This window comes from Numida meleagris, chromosome 1, assembly GCF_002078875.1.
Source record: "Numida meleagris isolate 19003 breed g44 Domestic line chromosome 1, NumMel1.0, whole genome shotgun sequence".
Taxonomy (NCBI): domain Eukaryota; kingdom Metazoa; phylum Chordata; class Aves; order Galliformes; family Numididae; genus Numida; species Numida meleagris.
The window spans coordinates 160,747,613-160,773,111 of record NC_034409.1 but is presented as its reverse complement, the minus strand read 5'-3'; positions in this window follow the sequence as shown (position 1 = coordinate 160,773,111).

Genomic DNA, 25,499 nt, shown 5'->3' with positions numbered 1-25,499 from the left:
TCTGTGGGAGAAGTGTGCATTCTGTGATAGTAACCACATATGCTACCAAGATAATTTGGTGCTATTGCAATCTTGAGCATGTCCAGCAAGCATATCAATATGTTTTTGTACAGAAGCAAATACATATATAAATATATCTAGGAGAGGATGAAAGAGAGTGCTTTAAAAACATAACTTTACAATTAAATTCCTTGTATTAATATTGTTATTGTTTTAAATATACATTATTTAAAATGCATTAAATACATTAAAAGATGAAAAGAAAGTCCCTTCAGTTCTTACATAATAAAAAGTAATCAAGACATGCAAAACATTCATTCTTAGTTCCTCTGTCCACCTTTGTGTTATCATGATTTTACATGACTGTTAAAAGGACAGCAGTAGTTGCCAGTAACTGGCACGTTCTCCCTTTTTTCCTCTTTCCCATATTGACACAACAGTATCAATGAATTATTAGCTACTGACCATGAATTTCTGCTAAATTGCTGTCTCTCGTTGTATGAAATATTGAATTTGCTTGAAGTATAAAAAGCATGGAATTAACTCCTGAATGTTTGTCAGTACTTTGGTAGTCACAAAGAAAATTTTGTGTAGATTTAATTGAAAAAATTCTTCTTCCCATATATTGCAATAGCCTTTGACCCCAAAGGACTCTTGTGATGACAGGTTATGTAGACACATGAGGCAGAAGGGAAGACGGAGAAAAAATCTGAGTTGTATGCAACAGAAGTTGTGTATTGTTCACATTTACTCTTCTTCTCTTGACAATATGTACAGTTTACAAGTGAGAAAATGTTTTAAGTGAGAAGACAATATTATTTTCTTTATATCAGACCATCAAATGTCAAAAGAGCTAGAGAATCTAATTCATCGCTCTGTGATTTAATGCTATAATACCTCAACTTAAATGTTATTGCACTATTCTGTTGGAAGATACCTATTTATGGACACACATATAACAAATACAATTAAAAGAACTGCTCTCTCAAATTCTCATTCTTTTTAGTTCATCATTTACATGGACATTTAAGCATTGCCTATGAATAATACACCCACAAAAATGTATTTGAAAGGCTTATTACACGGAGTGCTCAATAGCTCAAAAATGTCAGGTTTGAGGTTACTTCTACAATCCCTCATACATATGTACAATGATATAATCTTTAATTACATCATTACATAACATCTCTTCCACAGGACCTTGGTATTTCACTGAACCATGAGTGTATGATGCTAACTTTAGTGATCAATATGATGATCAATATTTTCTTTTACCCTCATTATTTAGTGTGCAACCCAAGACTTTACTTACTTCATACAGCTCTAACCTTGTTTCTAAATAGGAATTATGATTAATTCTTCAGGGGCTGCTCTAAGAAATGCACAGCTAGAGTATCCCTGAGCTGCATAGATAGGAAAATAGTTATTTCAACAACTATCTAAATAGGGAATATGGTGATATTACTCCTATTTATGGGCAAGAAAATGAGGCATGGAGGTCAAATCCATGCACTAGCTGGTGATAAATTTCAAAATACAACACATTATACTGCGCTTCAAATCTTCAAAACTCAGCACTGGTGAAATGCGACAGGAGTCTAGTCCTTTTGCAGATGGGATTTAGATGCATTGCCCAAAACTATATGGGAACTGTGATAAGGAAATTGAAATCAGCTGTCACGACAATATTTAACTGTTATTGCTTTAATACTATTATTTTATTCCTCCTTGCGCATATTTATCACAGCTTATTTTTATTTGGGATTTTGATTTCTTCATCTAGATGGACTTTTGACATTTCAAGTACATTGCAAAATGGGAAAATATTTCTCATTCACTTTATGCAGAAAAAAACATACCTCAAAATTTCTTCCATATATCAAACTTCAAGGAATGCAAAGATTAGTAAATACACCTAAGAGACAAAATTAGTTTAAAATTGGAGTTTCTTCTCCTTTTTTTTTCCTTTTCTTTATTTTTTTTTTTTAATCTGATAATCAACACTGCAGAAGGGATCTAAAATGACAGGCATATCATGATTACAAGACTAGATGCATACCAATATGTTTGATACATATTCTTTGAAAGCCTGCAGCTCTATTTAAAGTTTGTTGACTAATTTCTATGTTTCCAGAAGCACATTAGTAACTCAGTCTCTGCCTTGCCAAAGGGCCTCTTTATCTTATGCCTCTGACATGAATTGGATCTCAAATCATAATCAAATAGAATTCACAGTTCTTTGGGTTCAAGACTGTTCTTTATATACTTGTATATTTTTCCTAGTATGCTATACTAAGGCTTTTCTACTTATAGATTAACTGAAATTTGAAGCAAGATAGTAGAAAATTTCCCAAATTTATGGGATGAAGTCCCATATGAGTCCTTTGATGAAAAAAAAATCATATAGTGTTGTGAATCTTTCAGCTCAGATTTTCTGCAGAGTTACAAGGGAAATCCTTTGGAGAAGGCTAAAGAGCCAGTCTGCTACAGCCTTACCTTTCAGGCAAGGTGCAGTTCTAAATAATATTAAGGACATAAATATATGAGTTCAAATACAAATATGATTTTAGGACAACTCATGGTCATAAAAATTAAAGTAACATAAATTATTGTTTCACAATAGAAAACCTCAATGGCACTGTTATTTCAGGTAAAAAACACTTTGAATTTTCTACTGAAAACTATGAGGTATGAACTTTGAAGATTATCTATTAATAATTATCACTATCTAAATTCTTCTAATTAAATTTTTTTACTAAAATATTGTTATTTATCTGACACCTATAATTTTTTCTTCAGTTATCTAAGTTAAATTAACCCAATGACATGATTTACACACATCCCCTTAATGTTAACTTCAGGTTGGTGAGACAGCTGACGGTAACTCAAAACCAAAATTTATTAAAAAAAAAAAAAAAAAAACAACTAGCAAAGAAATTATTAAGTAAAAACACCCAACATGTAATTTGGATAATTTACTGTGTAGAGTACTCCCAGTTGTGTTTGGCTCATTTCTGTGTGCTTTGTAGTTGCTCTCATGGTTTTCCCAGAAAAAAAAAAAATATTAAAAATAAAAAAAACCCTACAAAACACAGAAGAAAAGAATGCTGCTTTGTCAGGAAGAGTCATTGGTGCCAGCACACTATAATGCAGAGGTGTGTGATGTTACTGGCAATAGCATCCAGCTGCATCCAGACCCATCATTAACCCTCCCCCCCATCAATTTGCCTGAAAGAAGCATGACCACTAATAAATCCGCTTCCCAGAAGAATAGCTCGTAAAGTAATAGTCTGGATGTCTTTATGGTTTATTTTGAATAATTTCTCCTCCTTTCCACCTTCTAACTCAGTTACTTTAAGCATCATAGCCTCAGCATGTCACCACAACAGAATAGCTTGACTGACTTCCCAATACTTGTGCCCCAACAAAGAGTGATTTTAATCCATGTATTTGAACAGCAGCCCAAAAGAAAGAGACAATTAATTAGATTTCACATTGTAATGTGCAATTCACCGTTCCACAGATGAGGAAAAAGTTAGATTTTGAAGATCATTTTGATCTCGCAATAAGTGTACTTGTAAACTTATACAGCTTGGATTTTGCATCAGACTGCTAGTATTGTCACTGTGATGTTAATAGCATCAGTGCTTTGCAGACACTTGCACTTCTGACAGCATTATTTGTCTTCTTAAAATTTGTTCAACAGAAACTACCCTCTAAGTGATGACTGAGCTGAAAGAAATCATCTAAGGCTCTGTCCAGTCATCATGGTTTGGGGGTGAAAGAATCTAATTTTCTTTCTTTTTGGAAAATAAGGTTAAAAAGCTTCACCAAACAATGTACAATGGCCTGGGGATACTGCTCAAAAAGGACTGAAGAAGATACTGTGTCGTGTTAATGTTAAACTCTTCTGCTCCTATATACTTCTAAAAGGATTGAGGGATAGAGCTGTGTCTAATAGTTTGAGAAGCTTAGAAAGTAATCACATAGATTGGGAGATGGGAACCACAGAGAAATCTGAATTACATTTTTTTTAGGTCGAGATAAAAAAGGCTTACAATTCTTATCTATGCACAATCTTTCCAGCTTCAGTTTCCCATTCTCCCACAGATTTTCCATCTCTGTTGAATAAATGGATTAGCACAAGAAACTCGGAACTCATATAGCCATCTACACTGATTTTAATGGAAGCAAGGCATGTATGTACTTTGAGAACTCAGATCTTCATCTCCTAATATTATAAAATGGAATTATAACAAAGAAGTGTCAGAACCACCGGTCTAACAATGTCACACAAGGTAGCATATCCCTGAAACACTGGATAGTGCAAGAAGGGCTACCAGCTTGCATCTCAGGGTGGAGTGGCAAGTGTGAAGTTGTGGTGCCATTCAGTTAAGAAAAACATCCTTGGAAACAGTGACTTGCTGATATTGCTATATCCCTTTCCACAATTTGAGCTGTTTCCACGGTACTTGCACTAGTTCCATTTTACAAGAGTACTTGAAAATTGTATAACTTGTCTTGCAGTTTATCATCGGGAGAACATTCCATGACAGGATACTGGAGGATTTGCCTTCAGTTAATGTTAACTGCTATGGAAATAATGTTAACTGCTATGGAAAGCACAGGTAATAATAAAAAAAAAATCTTGAAATTCAGGTGTATTCTGATGTTCATGCCAGTGTCTTTTTCTAAAACTGTGTCGTAGCTGGGAATACTTTGACAATGTTATAAAAGCTGATTTTCTGGCACTGCATTAGCTTGTTCCTGAAAGAGCTATCTTCTATGGTACAGTACTTAATATGTCTCAGAATAAAGGCTTTCAAAACACTGTTTCCATAGGTGCGGTTTAATCATTCAAGCATTCAGATTTTTCAAACTACCAATATATTCTCAGAACATGTATATAATTCAACAGTATACATTTCTGTGTTAAAAATTTAAAAAAAAAAATAAGAATGAGTAAAAAGAACAGGTAGGGCTTTATAATTTTTTTCCTCACAGATGACTGCTTGTTCACAATAGCAATTCTGAGATAATTCAGAAATTTACAAATAATTTCACCATCTAATTTTCTGATGCCATATAGAGTACACCTCTTCTATAAACCTCCGTAGCACTGTTCACATATCAAACATAAATAAATCAATAAAAAATCACTCCACTACACATATGATTTTCTCCTTTGGGAGAAGATGAGGGGAAGGATAAACCACATTTGAATTCATCACCACATTTCATATTGGCAAAGCTCAAGATGAATGTGATATAAAAAGGCTGAATCTATTACAAAAGTAACTGTAGTTTTCTCCCAGTGGGAGAGGAACATTTAACTGTAATCAAACATCAAGGAAGAGTCAGATCAGGAAAATTCATATTTGAATTAAATTTTAAAATTAGCCCAAACTTTGGGACTTAGAGGTCAGGCTCTGCCTAGTAAAAACAAATTATTTTTATATATCGTTAAATCCACTCTTCCTGTGAGTTAGGAGTGCCTGCTATCAGTACCCAGAAAGGTCAAAATAGACATACGTGTCATTAGTAAAATAGACATTATGTGACTATGTAGCATCTCTATCTAGTGTATGTGTTCAAATGTAGCTTTATATGGGAACATCTGTACTAGAGTTCATTTCAACCCTGAAGAGAAGAACAAGTGTGATTTCTGGTTTTAAAAAGAATAAACATAAAATATTCTGCTACACGGAAGCTAACTCAACATGTTTAAAATTGTCTTGCCTGTTGGTAGCTGTATCATGACAAAAAAAAAAAAAAAAGGAAAAAGTTTTAAAGAAAGCCATTTTAACAATAACAGACTTCTCTGTTTTGACTCAAGCCCAGTATTCAGCAACTTACATTTACTTTTAGTTAGAAAGAGGGAACAGGATAATGGAGATGAGTATTAGTCATGTGAACTTGCTTATTTCTCATGAATGTTTTTAGAATCTTTTGTTCTAAGCATGGGAGGGAGTAATAAAAGAAGATTTTAATTTACCCTTAAAGCCAGACTTCTGTTAAATGTTTGTCCCAAATACCACCGTCAGAGGTTCTGGACATTCCTAAGATTATGGATAATGTTGCATTCTCAAGATTATGCATTCATATTAATTACCAATTTCCTCTCCTGAATTTAAGTCAATTTCTGTCTTCTCTCCCCATGTCATATTCACTGCCTTGCTCACTTACTTAAACAAGTATTCGGCAAAGCTTTTCAATAAATCTTGGGAAATTGCAAGCATGTTTTTGTTTTGGGCAGTGTCATGCACAGATTTTCTTTTACAGATCGTATTGCTTTGCAACATAAAGAGGAATGTATGTTAATGACTCTAGTTGCAATACATTTTCCCTAGAACAGACCATGTTCTGCACAGCAAATTCTAAAAGAAACACAGAACCTCCACTTACTTCAGTGCCTTTACTGTAAAGTGTGAGCAAGATACCTTGATGGTCATTGTCCTTGGAAATAAAAATATGTCAATTTGACATAAAAAGCGGTAAGCAAAAACCAGAAATGTCATCTATCCACCTATTAATGGCATCAAATTGCTGAGTTGGGCAAACTGGCCCCCTTTTACAGGTGTCTACTGTACTGAGTAATCAGTCATTGGCCAGTTCATTGTTCTCTAATGCCTTAATGCCAGCAGGCAGATGTTTTGGTTTCATTAATTTGAAGCTCTATTTCAATACACCATACAAGGTGTATGGACTTTACTGTCACTAATAAAATGATCACTTATTCATTGTGGCTCCCTGATGTGTCTAATTGTGTTATGTTTTCAGTTGTCTGAAATTTACTGCAAAAAGCACTTTATTCTTCTGTCCTTTCTGTGATGTACTACTCTTTCTGGTGTTACATGTTTGCTAGTTTTCTATTAGATGTTTTCTATTTTGATTAGATGATTGCAAGTCTTCTGGTTTTAAGCTATGTAGACTGCAGTACTATCATGCTGCAATACTTGTTTCTGGCTTTGTTTTTTTTTCTGTCAGATATCTAGAATGTGTTTGATTAGTCTGGGGACAGTGCATACAACTAAAATGTAGAAATAAAATTAGCTAATAACTTCTGAATTAAAAAAAACATACTCACATGGTCATAAATTTAAAATAACTTTTCCAGAGTTTTCTTTTATTTGAAAATAATTATTCAAGAAGTAAACCTAATGTGGATTACATCAGTGGATACACAGGAGTCTAATTTACAAACACTTATTTGATAATAATATCAATGAATAGAAATCTCAAAATCTTAGAAAGCTACATATTTGTATATTTTCTATCTTTACCACATACTCAAAAGGCCTGGTTATGTCCAGTTATCATAGCTTTAGGTATACTGTTATTCTACTCTTTAGATAATTTAATCCCATGATCACACTGAAACTTTTTTCATTAACTTTACTAGGTGAGTATCTTTATATACTCTGACATGTTTTTTTTCCAGTGTAACATAGACAAAAAAAAATGTAACAGAATTTATACACAATTTCAAGTCATTTGTTGCTTTTTGTTTTGTTTTGTTTTGTTTTCTAGTTTAAACAGCACCCTTTATAACAATGTGGAGAAAATGCCACTTGAAATCAGAATATACACCCGGATATTATTCTCATGAGAAGAGGAGGTACTACATCACTACATTCAACAACCAGCATAAGAACATTGCTAAAAATGATATTTATTCTAAGGCAATTCAATGTAAGAAAGCAGAAGTTCAGATATTTTAAATAAGTGTGGAAGGAAATTCTAGAAGAAAATAATGGGAAAAAATCTCAGTGGAATTTAAAATATGAAATATATTTTACTGCCATCACAATAAACAGCTGTATCAGGGCCATCTAAATATATCACAAAAAGCTGCACATGGAGAGCTGTACATAGAGAATCATTAGAAATGCATGAGTACATCTGAATATTGCTCCAACAAAATCTATGTAGAATACTTTAATATGCCTTCTTCTGTAGTATCTCAGGACTGTCAACTCATGATTTCTGGAGATTTCACAATATTCTTTATTTTTCTTGGAGACTAACCTCCTTTTCCCAGATAATTACTTATAAAAAAACTGAAGATTCTTATTTGTAATATTCAGGTTTGCTAAGAAAAGAGAGTAGGTGCATAGATTCTGCACTTAGAATCAAAATAGTAAGAAATCATCATGTTCATACTATTACAAGTAATAATAATAATAAATCATTTAAAAACCATGAATCTTTGGTGTTTGAATCATATTTTTTGAATATTCAGAGATGGCAACATATCATTTCTGGCAAAAAAATACTAATTTACACATCCACACACAGAATCCTTTGAAGAACATTCTCACAACATATCTACAGAAATCTAACTCACTTCAAAGAATAAACATTCTTCTCATGTTATATAACTGAATAGCTTCACAGTTATTGAGTCATCTTAAAAATCAGTAGCCATGTTATGTTCAGTTTCAAGCTACATGTTATCTTTGATATGATTGTTCTCTCAAAATAATAGCATTCATTTAAAAGATTTTGAAACAGTTTATCAATGTAACATTCCACATTTCTGAAATGTTTTGAAATCCAGCATTTCTTAAGAGTTTGGTTTCTTCTACCTCTCCCCTTATCTTTCTGACTGTATGTATTCCATAATCTTGCAGTTAAATGGGATGCATTTTAGAATCCTTTAGGGAAGGTGCATTTCCACAGTATTTCCAGGAGGGATATGAGATGGTTTTCTGAACGTGCCTAAAAGATCACAGAGTAAATGCTGTATGTTCAGATTTAATTCATCCTGCAGAAAGGGTAGGGATAGGCACAGACAATCTGCAACCAGTTAACATTAGTCATATAGATATTAATTCCCATTTTGAGCAAAGTAGTTGAAAGAGGATAACAATCTTCTGACTGCCAGACAGTGAATGCAATGAAAAAGGCAGAGCAAGCATTATGTCTTCTTTCCTACAGGAGTTCTCAGCTGCTTGCAGGAAAATAAGAGAACACAGCATGGCAACTCACTTGTGACATGATCATAATCCCAGGCTGCTAAAGAGCCATAGAATATCTGAAAACAGGGAGAGATGTGCCTTTTGTATGTTCATTTTCTGACCAAAATCACATATTCATAAAAGATATAGATGAAACAAATATCCTAATGCTCCAGGAGCTTGTTGATCAGAGGGCTTTCTGGTCTGGTCCATACTAAAAAGTTCAGCTTCCATAAAAAGTGAAGGTTACCCACAACCAATCACTTTATTCCTCCAAACTGCCTCCAAAGAGAAGAGCTGTACAATCAATCTTTGTATTTTCAAGAAACTATTAAAATATTTTTTCCTGCCAGGAAGGCTGGCCTCTTCAAATCAGATCTGTGTCCTATGGGAGACCAGCTTCATCTGCAGAGATTAGAGATCTCCTTCTGCATTGATGATCAGAGGTCTGGAACAACTTTCCTGTGAAGAAAGGTTGAGGTAGTTGGGCTTGTTCAGCTTGGAGAAGAGAAGACTCCAGGGAGTCTCTCATTGAGGCTTTCCAGGGAGTTTATAAATAGGAGGGTGACTGACTTTTTACATGGTCTTATAGCAACAGGACAAACAGGAATAGCTTTAAACTAAAGAGGGGATAATTAGGTTAGATGTGAGGGGGAAATTTTTTAAATTATATTTTTATATGATACTGTATTATATTGTGTTATTTTGCATTCTGATATCTTATTTAGTAAATAAGTTTGTTTCTCCTCAGATCATTGCCACTGTTTTGTTTTTAGGCCCATCTCCTTACCCTTTGTCCCTTTTCCCTTTCTGAGGGCGTGGGTCCATGGGTCCCCCACCCCATTAGTCACAGAACTGGGTCGAACCTGCCCATAAACCGCTGACAATAGTATATGTGAAATCTAGTTAAATTTGAACTCCTTTGCCTTGGGGAAAAGTGTAGTCAAGGCTCCTGAGATGAAAATATCATGAAGAATGGCTGATGTAAGGAAATACTTCAACAAAATTATTAGGTAAGAATTCGACCTGTGTCCCAGAAACAAAGTTTTTTTAAAAATTATTATTACTTTTAGGATAAGGCTTACAAAATATTTGCTCATTACAAGAACAAATTCCACAGTGTAAAAAAGTCAATGTTCATACTTAGCTTAAAAGTGAGACCATCGAGAAAAGTTTTAAATGTCTGTCTTTGAATTTAAGTTGAACAGGGCATTGCAACCACAGTAGCACATTGTTTACTGTAGAGTCTTGTGTTAGTGATTTGTTATTCAAAAATATCACTTAAATTTATTTAGCAGCTTTGAAGTAACAAGCAGAAACTCTTAATTTTCTCAGCTATCACTGCCCTTGCATTCCAAAAGAATCTGTCAGGATCATGTTACAGAGACTGTTCTCTTCACAAAATCTCATCAGGCTTTTGGGCAGATGGATGAAGCTTGACAAAGAAGTATCAGATTCTCCTAAAAAAAAAAAAAAAAAAAGCAATTGAAAAGAACTATACAAATCAATGTTTTTCAAAAAGTATCATTAGAGGTAACAGTAAACTGTTTGCAGAGGCACTTACATAGACAAACCAATTTTATGGAAAGGCATAGTCTGTCTCTGACAAGTTCATTTGAATCTAAGTATTTTTTCCTGCCTGCAATACTAATTGTGCAAGAGTTTCCTAAATACTTAGCCATATGTGATTTAACATTATGCCCATCACTGATTTTCCCTTTTTATCCTTTTGCACAAAAAAAAACCATCAACAAAAATTAATGATATTTTTTCAATATTTGCGGAGAAATGAGAGAGATCTACAGATGTTACTGACAGTTACCATGGTTATAAAATGTGTTTTCTTTCATCAAGCTCATTGTACATTTTCTAGTGTAAGACAAGAGATAATTTCACTATAACTATGAAGTCCACAGTTTGATAAAAGAAGAAAGACAGTATATAATTAATAGTTTATATTACATCAGGACAGTAAAAAATCTGTTATATTCAAAGGATTTCATGACATATTCCAAATATTTAATATTCAGTATGATCAAACATCAAAAGATCTATGTTGGACTAATGTAAAGTATCTATCAATATGTATAGCAGAAGAAGTTCTAAAGATTAAGCACAGGAAGAGGGGAAAACATAAAATAGCAAAAGCAATGCAGAAAGAAACAATCACACAAACCATCTCTAGCCAATAAATCGTCAGTCTCTTTACTAAGCTCAGTCTGAGAAGATGAGGAATTAGCTTCAGGACTACCTCTGTATCATCATCATTTATCAGATAAATATCTATCCTTGTTTCAGAAAGTACACTGCAAAATAGCCAAATGAGACTGTAGGAAAATAAGAATTTAAAAATACCTAAGTAGCATATTAAGAATGGGATAAGAGAGAGGGAGAGAGACAGATTTTGTCCTGTCATTTTCCAGAATTTAAGAATTCTGGAATTTAAGAATTTAATCACGTTAAACAACTAATGGCAAAGTTCTATTCCACTTAGTACTACAGTATGAGGCTGGTGTCTGAAATATTTTGTGTATCAAAAATATCAGCTCTCAGTGGCATACAAAATATTATGTCAAAGAAAGTCACAAGTGTATATGGTGTTGCTTCTGCTCAATCTAATCCCTCTACATAGACTACAAATTCCCACTGAAATCTGAAGCGTCTGCTTTCAGCATTGTTTGTCAGAATCTTTGTTCTCCAATAAAGTGTTTCCTTTCATTGTCATATTACAGACTTATCATTTCCACCTTTTCCTACTGAGCATCTATCAGTATCCACGTTTTATTTCTCCTTCAGTGCCTCCACTTGCCTTTCAACTTTCATTATCCTCATTAGAATCACATCCATATTTTCACTTTCATCTTTTCCTTTAAGGAGCTGAAGGATGACAAAATAGTTTTCAAAGGGAGCTGGGTCAGAAGCATTTCTGATGAGATTTCTACCATGCAAAGAAGAGCAAAACAGGAAACAAGAGGAAACACACTAGACCTGTGTGAAATTTGTATTTTTTTCCTGTCACAAATAGTTTTCTAAGAAAACATGCCTTTTTATGTAGCCTGGTGAGCAATTTGAGAAATATTTTGAGTAAAACTCTACTGTTACTGGATGATTCCACTGATAATTATATTGATTGTAAGTTTTTATGACAGAGACTATATATTCCACTATTCCTATTCCTATCCTATATAGTCATTTAGATAGCTCTTGTGTTCACAAAAGTGTCTTAAAAAGGTATTATTAAAACTGGAGGAATTCTACTTACTACCAATACAGCTAAGAATCAACACTGAAACATTGTTTATCATAGAGCGTTCACATTTGTAAAACTCATCAATTTCTATTTTTGGCTATAATGAAAAAGAAAGAAGAAAAAGAAATCCTGTTAGCACTGAGAACACATAGCAAATATCCTTTTTTCATGAGTCCTTTATAAACATGTTTTTTCAACTGTTTCACCAATTACAGCAGAGCTGTAAATCTACCAGCATGTGCTAGCTTCAAGAATCTCTTCATTTTACTCACAGTATCCAAGGGTGAGCCTGAGATACTTCTTTTTTTAACATCATTCTTAATCTCGTGTAGCATCTCTGCTACATACAAAGTTGAAGAAATAATCTTTTTCAAAGCAAAAAAAATCTGTTATCTTAATTAAAATAAAATTATGGAACTTTTTTAAAATGACAAATGAATTAATTAAATCAAAAGCCAATAGGGAAGAGATTTTTCAAGACAATATGTAAACAACGTTTCCGAAATCAAACTAGTCTTCTGCAAGATATGTCCAAGAATATTTAAAGAGTCTGTAGACTATGCCAAAGATTGAGAAATGTTTTAGGGACTTAGATGTGGACTTCTACACTTATATTTTATGTGAGTTCCATGTTTGATACCTTTGGCTTCTTTTCCTTTTTTTTTTAAGGATGTGCCCCAGTGAAGAAAATAGTACATCATTACAGGTGTTTCTTGATTTTGAAATGCATGGAAAATTTAGACACTCTCCAAAGCGAAGTGATTGCATGTATAATCAATACCATATTAGAAAAAAATAAATTCAACAGTGTGTAATAAATAACACATACAGCTTGTATATTTTATGAGCATATGATATTGCTAGGTAGTTCTCTTGAAGACAATGGCTCTGATTCCTTATGTCACTTACAGACAAAGAAATCTGAATTTTAATTACAGAATAGCTAGTACTTTAATTTTACATCATTCACATGATTAGGGTCATAGTTATCTGCAAAAATTACTACACATCTGTGTCCAATAATTTTTATGATGGCTATTGTCAAACATAGAACAACTATTAGATGACAGACAAAAAAAAAAAAAGAAAGAAATAAAAAAGAAATGACATCACTGGAATATTTTCTCAAGAGAATATAAAATATGGCACATAAGAATGAAAGAATGGTCTTTCTGGAGTCAGGTTAATGGTCTATTTAGACTAACGTTCTGCCTCTAATTGAGGCCAGGAAAGATGCTTTTGGGAAAGGTATAAGAAAATTGGGAAAGAGTAAAGTGTTTATTCCCATTTCTTCCCTTCCATAAGGCTTCAGAAGTTCCAGCAGTTTCATGTTCAAAGACTTCCTAAGTAAAAGATTGCATCTGTGTCATGGATGTAACATTTCCTGTAGATTTTTCTCCAAGTATTTTTAACTCTTTGTACAGAATTCAGTTATATTTGTAGAAAGCAGAACATCATATGAAAATGAATTCTGATTTAATTTTGAATTGTATGAAATCCTTTCACCTAATTATATTCTTTCTGATTTCATGTGTCTCCATTGTATCACTTCAGTCAATCATTTTTGATTCTGAAGATTTACAATCATCCTTTGTTGTCCTTTTATGAGATAGGTCATTGCTGAGAAGAAGGAGTGAGGACTGTATACAGCAATCAAGATAGATGTACTGTGGAAATATCTACTGTCATAATTCAATTATCTTTCTTATTGTTTAATCCCCTTTGTAAGTTTTTATTTTTGATTAGCAGTTTACTAACTGATATTTAAAATGGTCTAAGAGTTGTTTTCTGAGATAGTTATGCCTGATCTTGTACCTACTGATGATTCCAATTACAAGGTTGATTTTCCTATTTCTGTGCATTATTTTGCATTTATCGTCATTGAACTTCTTCTGTCATCTTACTGGCTGCTCTTTACTGTGAAATCTTTGTGCATATTAGGTCAATATAAGTTTTGATCAAGCTGAAAAGTGATATAATAAAACCAAATTTAATAATCTTGCTGCTCATCCCGTATCCTAGATTTATTATGTGAGAGTATTTAAGCAACATGGATCCAAGAACCAAGCCTTGTGGGTTAATTATATTACTCTCCCACTTTACTGAGTGACTGTTTGAGTGAATATTTTTTTCCACCCTTTAACTTGTTATTGGTCATGAAATTCTCTTATTCATTGATAACTTTTTTTCTTTAAGAATCAGTATTGAAGGATCTAGTTGATAGCATCTTTTAACAGAAGTATGGTGTTTCAATCAGATGACAGGTACACACACACACAAAAAAAATCTGTCGCTCTTTTGAACCACAGACTTCCTTCTACAAATATCCTGTTTAATCATAGTCTCATATTATCATTTTTTCATGTGTATTAATGTATTAATGTGTTTATGAGCTGTATTATGTAACATAGTCTCTAACATTTGCCTGAAATAGAAGTTAGACATAAAGATGTTTAATTTCACAGATGCTTTTAGTGTACTTTAGATAATAGTCATTACATTCACGTATTCATTTCATACTGAAGCGAATGTGACCAATAGTCTTTCCACCACAAACAAGATGAGCAATCCTAAATTGGATTTTCCTTAAAACACTTGTGCAGATGTCATTTCATTGTAATAATATGTAGCTATTAATTTTTTCTGAAACCTTTTATACTGACACTTTTGGGACATTTCTTTAGCTATGACATCCATTTAAAAAGTCTATAATGGCCTTCATTGTTAATACTAAGGCAATTAATTCATTTAACTTTCATGCAGTGGCCTTTTCTTCTGATATTGTTCTTTTGATTGATCAATCATATGTTGGTAGTACAAATTTTTTGGCAGGTATACTGCTTCTGATATCTTTAAACATATATGTTTGTATGCGTATAGATAGATAGATAGATAGATAGATAGATAGATAGATAGATAGATAGACAGACATAAAAATATTTTAATGAAGTTAGCAGATTGCTCCACAAAATCTTTTGTTGGCTTGACTTATTGTATATTTAAATATACCTTGCCAAAGCCTAGACTGTCTTCTTTGTCCACTTGGACATACTTTCTGCTCTTCACCGTTAATAGTTTCCTCACCCTTCTTGTTGAAATTGGCCATTGTCAGGCAGAAGTGGAAGAGTCACAGGACCAGAAAACCAATAGACAGGAATGAGCTTGAATCAAGCTCTAGAGAAGCAGGAAAAAAAATGTGCTCCTAACTTTTTCGTCTAGGAAGCACTACTTTATTTTTATTTGATGATGATCTATTTTCACTTTACGATGTAAAATATATACCCACTGCCAGGAGTAGGGTCCAGGTTCCCAATCCATTTGCATCCAGGTGAGGTTCGGGCTCTTTTCTAGCTCTTCAATTCTTCATCTTGGCTTATGGAAAGTATGAGTCTCGTCTTCACTGCTACAGAAATCCAGAACTTTCTGACAGGAAAAAATATTAAATTAACCTCTCCCCAGACTTAAAATGAAGAATTCACATTTCTGGAGTAAGAATTCAATTAGATGATTTAGCACAGAGCAAGTCCCAGCTCTAACATAGATACAAACTTGGAGATAAGAATGATTCATGCATGAGGAAACTTACTTTATTGTTGCTTTCTAAGAGGGATGTAATAAATGCAATCATTAATCTATATGTTTATAATCGTGGAATTGGCTATGCACTATGATCGTGTCTATGTAAATTAAAATACATCTCGTGATTGAGCCCTAGCTCAGATAATCTGTACTGTTAAATATTTACTAAACTTTTTACTATCTTTTTGCCTGTACTTTTTGCACATTGCTGTTGTCACTTTTTGTTCTACTGTTTATATTATGTTTGTACACATTCTGCTTTTTTAATACATTCATTTTAGTTTTTGAAACAGCACAAACAAAAGCTTTGAATATTGGATCATATTTACATAAAAGAACATAGCTTATATTTTACTAGTAAGGGAAGAAACAAGGCAATACATCTCTGTAATGCTCTGTGACATGAGCAAATCAGAAATCATCTCTCTGTGTGGATTTAAGAAAAAAAAATATGATGAAAGAAAAAAAAGAGTGAAAACACCAATAAATTTCTTAAAAACTACTCATATGGTCAAAATATTTATTATTATCTCAGCCATAACTAGTCATGTTCTGTGCTTCTGTGCAGGTGACTAGCAGGTTATTGTAACACATCTTCACTGCCACAAGCTGGAAAGACTCAAGAAAACACTGTGTGCAGAAGCTCAGAAGTACAGACTGGATATTTTCCAGTAGTGAAAAGCAAGTAATGAAAGTAATGAAAAGCATTTTTGCTTTTCATTTTATAACTTGATCTCCTTTACATTCTTATATTTTGATAGATTGATGCAGTTTTTATTTGTCTCATAACATCATGACTGTAAGCCACGATTTTGAAGTTAAGATAATTTATATTGGGCAGATTGTCTCCTTTGGAATTTGTGAATACACTGTACAGTGGATTAATTTGACGTGATTGCCACCTCGTTCAAGAACGGGGACATCTCTAGAATTCAAAGCTGCAGTTTGCTTTCACACTGCAAGTAAAACCAATGAAGTGAAACAGCCTGCCCTCAGATTACCCTCCTTTAATCACTCTAATTCTTAAGGTATAACCTTTTTGGTGCGTATCTTCTTTCTTCTTATTTTAAAAATAGAAGAATAAATTATACAAATGGCACTCTCTGGAAGCTACATAATGTAGCAATAGGACAACGGGAGATGATTTTAAACGGCAAGAGGGTAGATTTAGACTAGATATAGGGCAAAATTATTTACTGTGAGGGTGATGAGACACTGGAACAGGTTGCCCAGTGAGGCCGTGAATGCCCCCACCCTGGAAACATTCAAGGCCAGGCTGGATGGGGCTTTGAGCAACCTGGTCTAGTGGGAGGTGTCCCTGCCTATAGCAGGGGGGTTGGAGGCAGATGATCTTAAATGTCCCTTCCAAAACGAACCATTCTGTGATTCTACAATATGCAGTTGAATCCTCCAGCAAACTCTTATGTGACAACCAGTGAGTCAGTCCGGACAGACAGTGCATTTTTTTAAGCAAATCTCTCAATTTACTCAATAACAACACTTTGTTTCATATTATGAGTCTGTCTCTGAACATATAAACTGAACCTTTTTCAGGATGAAACTAAACTAAGTCTTCCACTGGACTCCAGGTGCAAATGCGTCTTCAGTGCATGGACCAGGTAAGTCTGAGATAAAGCTATTATGTAATGTGTAATAAACATCAGGCTGTCAGAACAACTGTTTTGCTCTACCTATTCTCCTCTGTTGGTCCAGAATTCTTGGTTATGTAGATGTTATCCATGGAGGAACTATTATCATCATGCAAAACTCCTCTTGATGACAAAACAAGTCAAAAAGCTTAATGAAAGTGAGAAACATTGAAAAATTAAGTACATTTTTACTAAACAATAACATTATTAAAATTAATATATGATAAAGCTATTATGAATTAGCATAGCTGATGAAAACCTATAAAAACACACAGCATCATGAAATCCACTTTTTTTTATCTGACTCCAAACGGTTTCATATATAGTTACACATTGTTCCTGGTAACTACGTTAGAAAAAAAAGTAAAACCCCTAAATTCCAAATAACAGGTTTGTATATCATCCTGATATAGGTATTATTATTTCAAAGAAAAACACAGGTTTTTTTGTTCTTGTTTTTCTTTCTTTTTTTTTTTTTTCCATTTGCATTTATATTTTTAAATGCTAGAGAATGGAGATTGGACCAGATTACTTTCACAGGTCAGTTCCAAACAGAAAAACTGGACATGAGCCAGCAGTGTGCACTTTCAGTTCAGAAGGCCAGCTGCATCTTGGGCTACATCAAAAGAGGAGTGGCCAGCAGGGAGAGGGAGGGGATTGTCTCCCTCTACTCTGCCCTTATGAGGCTCCACCTGGAGTACTACATTCAGGTCTGGGATCTCCAGTGCATGAAGGATGCAGAACTTTTGGAGTGGGTCCGGAGGATTGCCACAAAGATTATTGGTGGGCTGGAGCACCTCTCCTATGAAGAAAGGGTGAGGGAGTTGGAGTTGTTCTGCTTGGAGAAGAGAAGGCCCTCGGGAGACCTCCTTGCAGCCTTCCAGTACTTTAGGGGAGCTTATAAGTAGATGCGAGATTGATTCTTTACATGGGCAGAAAGTGACAGGACAAGGGGCAATGGCTTTAAACTAAAAGAGAGGAGATTTAGGTTAGATGTCAGGAGGAAATTGTTTACTCAGAGAGTGGTTAGGCATTGACACAAGCGGGACATTTCATTCCTGTAGGCATTCGAAGCCAGATTGAATGGAGCCCTGGGGAGTCTGATGTAATGGGTGGGAGTCCTGCCCACAGAAGTGTGATTGGAACTAACTGATCTTTGCGGTCTCTTTTAACTTAAACCATTCTATGATTCTGTAAGTCTGTGATTCTGTGATGCTTTATCTTTTACCTAATCTTGATAAGATGTGTATTAAAGGCTGAATGTCATAGCAACAGAATGTTTTTTTTAAATTTAAAATAAATAGGCCAGTTAAGATATGCTGTTAAGAATGGAGGCTTCAGGTTCTATTTCCTGTTCATTAGTCCAAACAAGATGCATTCACTCTTTGAACTAAGTCAGATAAACAAGATGGTATTGTATCCAACTTGCTTTCCTTCTGTAGAAATTAATCTTCCATTTTCTACTGTGCTCCTCTGAGTTAATACTAAATGCATTTGTATATAAGGGTCTGAGAGCTGCTTATTTGAGCTAAAGATCCCCACTATTGTTAATATGTCTTCCAGATCTTTTGTTGTCATTATTTTGTTTTGCTTTTATGAGAAAACTGTGAAAGTGTCATGCAGTATAGTTTGAGAACATAATAAGATTACTTAGGTATTTCCTTACTAAACTACTGTGATCCAAGCAGGCTGCAGATCAGTTGTATACCTAGGCAACATCAGTGTCAGATTAGAATTTAATATTTCTAAATTATGGTTTTAGATCTGACCAGAAATAAAACAGACCCAATTTCATCTGAATTTTTTAACAGCAGAGTTGGTAGAAGTATAGTTAATGCAAATCAGAACTCCTAATGAAAGTTCAGTAACATCAATATCATAGTCATTATCCAAGGGTGTTAAAATAACTGCCACTTGCAGACACCAGTAGGGATTACACTTGAGATATACATGTTGAAGAACCAATTAATAGAAACTAGTTTTCTCTCTCCTAAAATCACACCATTTGGAAGACATTCATGCCTGAATATCACAAGCAATTGCACAACTCATCAAACAGCTTCCCAGGATTGCAAAGATGGGAACAAATGTTCCAGTGTGTCATCTGCACACATATTACACACGGGGGCATGAAAGTAAATAGAGTTATTTTGTGGAAAGTAGCAAATATAAAACAAAATGGAATCCCAAGTAGTAAGGTACAGAAGGGGGAAAAAAATGGAAACTCTGAAAATAATAAAATATTTTAGGGATTACTTGCAACAAAAAATTCTCTGGAGCAAAAAGCTTTTTTTGCCAGATGGAGGAAAATGTAACTCAGGTCAAGTTAACCAAAATAAAAAGAAAACTGTGATCTATAGTATGAAAATGAGATGAATTATTACTTTTTTTCAAGTTAAAAAAGTGCCTCTCTCAAAAGGAAATGCATATTTTCATTGCATTCTCCCTTCTTTCAGACCTCCATACAGAATAACGCAAGCTTATTCTTGTGAAGAATTTACTTTTTCTTCTTTTACCTTAGTGTCCATGCCTCAATCATTTACTGCAGAGTGTTAAGAAAGCTTTCTTTTTAGTCTCTACAGATGCATTATCTAAAATGCAAACTATTCAAGAAACAACTAAATTGTACATGTGGGAAATGTTATGTATTTTACTTTTTCAGGACGTGCAGTCTTATAAGGCATAAATGTATTCAAGAAGTAAATGTTCTGAGACTTTTAATTAAAATATCGACATTAAAACACTGAAAATATTAGTTTCATGTGCGATGCCTCTAAAAAAAAGGACAGAATTTTATATAGCTGATACAGCAATATCAAAGCTAAATAATTCTTATTTAGTGTTGACAGTCAAATACTAAAAGAAAAAAAAGTTTCTTAGGAGAAGGTTACTTTCTGTGAATGTCTTCATTAGTCATAGATATATCTTACATACTAAACACAACCACTGCTGGAACATGCTTTTTATTCTGATTTTTTTTTTAGATAAATGTTGCAGTAACAGAAAAATATAAACCCACAGCTGTGAATTTGTTCTTTTTCCACTGCTTTATTTTCAATCAAATGTTCATGTCTATATGCTCTGAAGAGTTTAACACAATTCACCTCAATTAACATATATTTATCCTGCCATTTGATGATTACCAAATTATAAATTTAAACAAGGTAACACAGAAAATCCTTTCATGGTAAACGAGCACCATTGCTGCTGGCAAACAGAGGGACTTCGAGCATCCTCCTTGAAGCTATGTATGCCTTGAAAGCGCCCATCGGTTTTTTAGTTTCTTTTTTAGGAAAAGAATTCATGTTTTCACCCAAGGGAAGCCTTGTTCAGTCGTTAACAGCATTAGAGTAATTTCCTCATTAAGTAAGAATTTAACCTGGTGAGGATCTTTGTGAGTCGATAACCACTTAGTTAAAATTAAATAAGTTATTTAGTTACTATCTTGGTAAAATGTGGATTTAATATCTGAGGTGTTCAGTAATGGGATACTGTTCATTGCAATGCCAAATAATTCAAGATACATGACCAAAATTTTATTAGCCTTTAGTAAACATCTACTTAATATTTGCAGGGTGTTCCAAGTTGAAATGTGATACAGAGCAGGAGAGCACTTACCAGTCCAGAAATTTGTCTTATATCTGCAGACCTAATCATGCTCTACTACTCAAGACAAAAGTGGATTGTAAATATAAATCAGGAGATTAGAGTCTGAAGAAAACCAAAAAAGGAAAATAAAAATAGTAGATCACAATTTATGTCCCAGAACAACAATAGACAGAGACCATTTAGAGGAGTTATTTAAATGCATTATTCCATGAGAAAATCATAAGTAAACATTCACTTGCAGTTCTCAAAACAGTTCCAGCAGGACTGGCATTCCTACAGCAAGCTCGCTTGTTGCCACTTTGGCACAATTTAGATCTATTGTGCCACTTTGGCACAATATAGACCTAAAAGATTTCCAATTATTCATTGTACCAGCATGTAGGCAAGGCTATGTGGTGGAATTTGTAGGTTATTGATCATTTACTGCCTGTAGTGCATCTATATTTTGAAAAGAGGAGTTCCACCTGCAGGGCCATCCATTTGGTATTGCACTGAAGCATTAAATTCAGAATGAAACTCTGGAAAACAAGTCAAGGCAAAACAGGAGAAGCATATCCCACATAGAAATGTACAGTACAAGAATTGTTTGTCCACAAAAGAAACCAAAACAAGTTTTTATTCCAAAATCATGACTTAGAGAAGGGAGATATAACATGAGAAATTTGCTGATTGCTTTTAAATACAGACATTGAATTCCACTTCATCTCTGTTCCAAGGGGATTGAATACAGAAGTAGCAAACATGATCTTAAGTTCTCTTTTTAAAATTTTCTACTGCGACATTTATTAGGAATATTTGAACAATTCTTTTTTTTTTTTTTTTTTTGTGTGTGTGTGAATTAGCAGTTGGGAAGTAGTAGAATAACTTGGTTATAATTTCTACAATATCTAATAACACATGTGATGCTTTTCTCTGGTGCAGAATATATGTCTGTTTTCTTTATAAACCGAAATAAAAAAAAAATCTATTAACTGTTTAGAGGCAAGATAGGATTTACTACTCTACCTGCATTTAACGTTAAAAAATAGAAGTCACCTGTCCAAGTCTCAGAACTCACAACACTTCTATGTTTTTGTTCATAATCCTGCAACTGCAAAATGGTTTTGTTTTGTTGTTGTTGTTTTTTGTTATTGTTTTTGTTTTGTTTTGTTGATTGTGTTTTTAAATCCTTATCAGCACTGATCTAAAAAAAAAAGTTGTTAAAATCTAACACATTAAGTTAAATACCTCTTTCCTCAGCTTTTGGTGTCTATGGATTATACGGTCCAACACAATCAACAATTATTTTAAAAGGCAGAAAAGATTATACTTTGATGGTAATTTGGAAAAAAAAAAAAAGCAAAAAAATAGCATGAATTGAATCTAAACACCACTATACAATGAAACATAAAGTATGAAAGCATGATTGGTTTCAAATATAACAGCTAAAGATAATCTAAAAATGCAAGGCTGATACTGACAGGAGTAGACAGTACCTAGTGATGATTCTTCAAGACCCCAAGGGCAATACTCATCTCACTTAAGGGGTTTTCAAGTTTAGCATAATTTTCTGACCTACTAAACTAAAGCTTACTCAAAGTTAAGCAAAATGAATAGAGCGGAATAGAGTAGAGCAGAGTAGCAAGGAACCGTATGGAAGAGAAAAGGGAAGGGGAGGAGAGGGGAGGGGAGGGGAGAAGGAACCTCAAAAGAACAGTATGTTTGGCTCGGCATACTTTTGAGGATAATATAAAAGAGCACCATCTAAGTTAGATTCATTTTAGTGGATGGAATAAATAATTATTGGAGCTGTATACATATTATAATGTCTTTTTTTCCTTTTTTTTCCTTTTTTTTTTTTTTCTGCACTTTGGACTGCATTTTAGATGTGGTAACATTTATAGCTTTGTCCTCCAATATTAGTTGGTGTAAAGGAATGTTTAATTTTTAGACACTAGAATGTACCATTTTTTAGCCCTCTTAATATTAAACCTTCTTCATTATTCTTCTTTCCATGGATGGTTTTATTTTGTTCTCATTTTGTACTGTAGTTAAAGTACAAAAGGAAAAAAAATTTATGAGAGTAAATTACATAGAATGCAACAGCTATATTTTCCATCACCAATTGGCTTCTCTTGTCCTTATAAGTAAGACAGCAAAAAGATAAGCAATAGAATTAAAATGAATAAATCCTTTGTTGACTTCAGAAAAAAATAATGATTGTATCATTATGAAAATGGTGCTTCTTTTCAAAGTGTCACACATAATTGTGCATAGCCAGAGTTAAATGAACCAGTAAATGGATTGGTGTTAATAATTATATTGGATATGCATGCAATTTCAAGTATTAACTAATAAAAATGATTGATAATTTTTAGATAATTGTATTTAAGAATATGAAAGAAGTTTTAACAAAATGTGACTTGTAGCTTTCTAGAGAAGTTAATTAAATACTTGTTAAACATAATAATAATTTATTATATCACTGGTCTTTTATGAATAAAATAAAATAAAATAAAATAAAATAAAATAAAATAAAATAAAAAGAGAATAATCTACAATTTTTTATATGCTGTAGCGTCACAAGCCTGTAAACATAAATCTCGAATCTTTAAGATTCTTCCTCTCTTCTGTCTGTACTATCAATCTGATTCCTGAAATCTTTTATGGTTTGACATCCTGTAATATACAATGGCAGATTTGCCTTTAATTCTCATTACAAGCATTGAAGAAGAAAGGGAAGAGAAAGGAAGGAAAGTATAACATCAAATTAAAATACACTGGCATTCAAAATAAATTTCATGGCTTCTGACCTGTGATAATTCGGTTATTCTGAGATACTTTAAAAGGGGAACGGCAATTTTTTATATTGCATTTATTTATTTATTTATTCATTTATTACATTTTATCTGGTAGGGGGTCTTAAATATTCATCTCAGTAATGTCTATCTGGAGAAGTAATCGTATCAAATAACGTCTTTACTCTTTAAGGACTGTGGCATGTGTCTAACAACACTGCCTAAATAAGGGAGAGAGGGAACATTCTTTAAGGTTACAAAATCACAATTCATAGAAACATAAAGTATCCTGAGTTGGAAGGAACCTGCAAGGATCATGAGACCAACTCCTGGCCCCACAAAGGACCACCCAAAAATCAAGCCGTGTCTGAGAGTGCTGTCCAAAAGCACTTCTCGAAGTCTGATATCTTGGTTCTGTGACCACTGTCCTTGGGAGCCTGTTCTGGAGCCTGACCACCCTCTGGGGAAGAGCCTTTTCTTAATATCCAACGTGAACCTCCTCCAATGCATCTTTATGCTGTTCCCTTAGGCCTTAATTCAATACATAAAGATACAAAGATAAATTCTGAACTCTTCATAGAAATCATTGTACATCTAACATTTTCTATATGTAGGTAAAAAGAAAGAGCAAAAACAGTCTGTCTCATAAGAGACTGGGAAATAAGTATCCTCTAGCAGTATTCTTTTGTATGTTAAAGATTTAAAAGTTAATAAAAGTAGTAAAGAGGAGGCAAGAGTTGAGACTGTTCCCCACCAAAATATGATATTTGTTAATCCAAAATGAACGTTCAGTGACTATGGTTTGCCTTAAACACAGGGAATTCTTGAGTTACAGTATCTCCCTAACATGTTTTGTATTTAATACAGTCTCTGAAGAAGTAGAATGTAACCCAGCTTTACATTTCCACTCCTTCCACGTATTTAATCATTCAGTTATTACACTGTCTCTCTATTTGTTGTGTTTGTAATGTAAAAACTACTGAAGGAACATACTGATACAGAGAAATGTAAGAAGCAGAATGAGGTATTCAGAAGTTATGAAGTGCTGGAATCTTCGTTAATCTCTCTCAGCTCTATACTTTATAATACAGTTCATAATTATGTGATGAGATAATATTTTTACACAAGACCGTTCATTGGAGAAAAGGGATAATGCTCAGTAACTAAGCAAAAATCTTTCACTAAGCTGGCTTTCATTACTTCCCTTAGCTCATAGGGACTTAACACAAGTCAAAGACAAAGAACAAGTGTCATAAGGAGGACTTGAACCCTGACAGTAACCTCTGAGATTAGTGTCCAAACCAGTATATTTGTGAAGGGTGAGAGAGATTTCCAATCAGTCTTTCAGACACTGTTCAATTTTGATAGGTAAAATGATAGGAGAAGGAGCAAGAATTTATGCAAACATCTTAGTGACCTGCCTAATAATGTTTCTTTCACTTTCTCTTTCAAAAAGCAACGAGTCATTTTAAGGGATAACCAACAGCTCCAAGTACTGAGGTGGAAAATAATCTTAATTGAAACAACTTGTGGGGTCAAAAATTAGGAAATTCATCAAAGCACATTTAAACACCTGCTAATATTGAGGGATGTTATGGTTTTGTGATTTTTTTGTTGTCGGTATTCCACATCATTACATCATGTAAGGTACGGGCAGTTAAAGGGTTAATTCCCC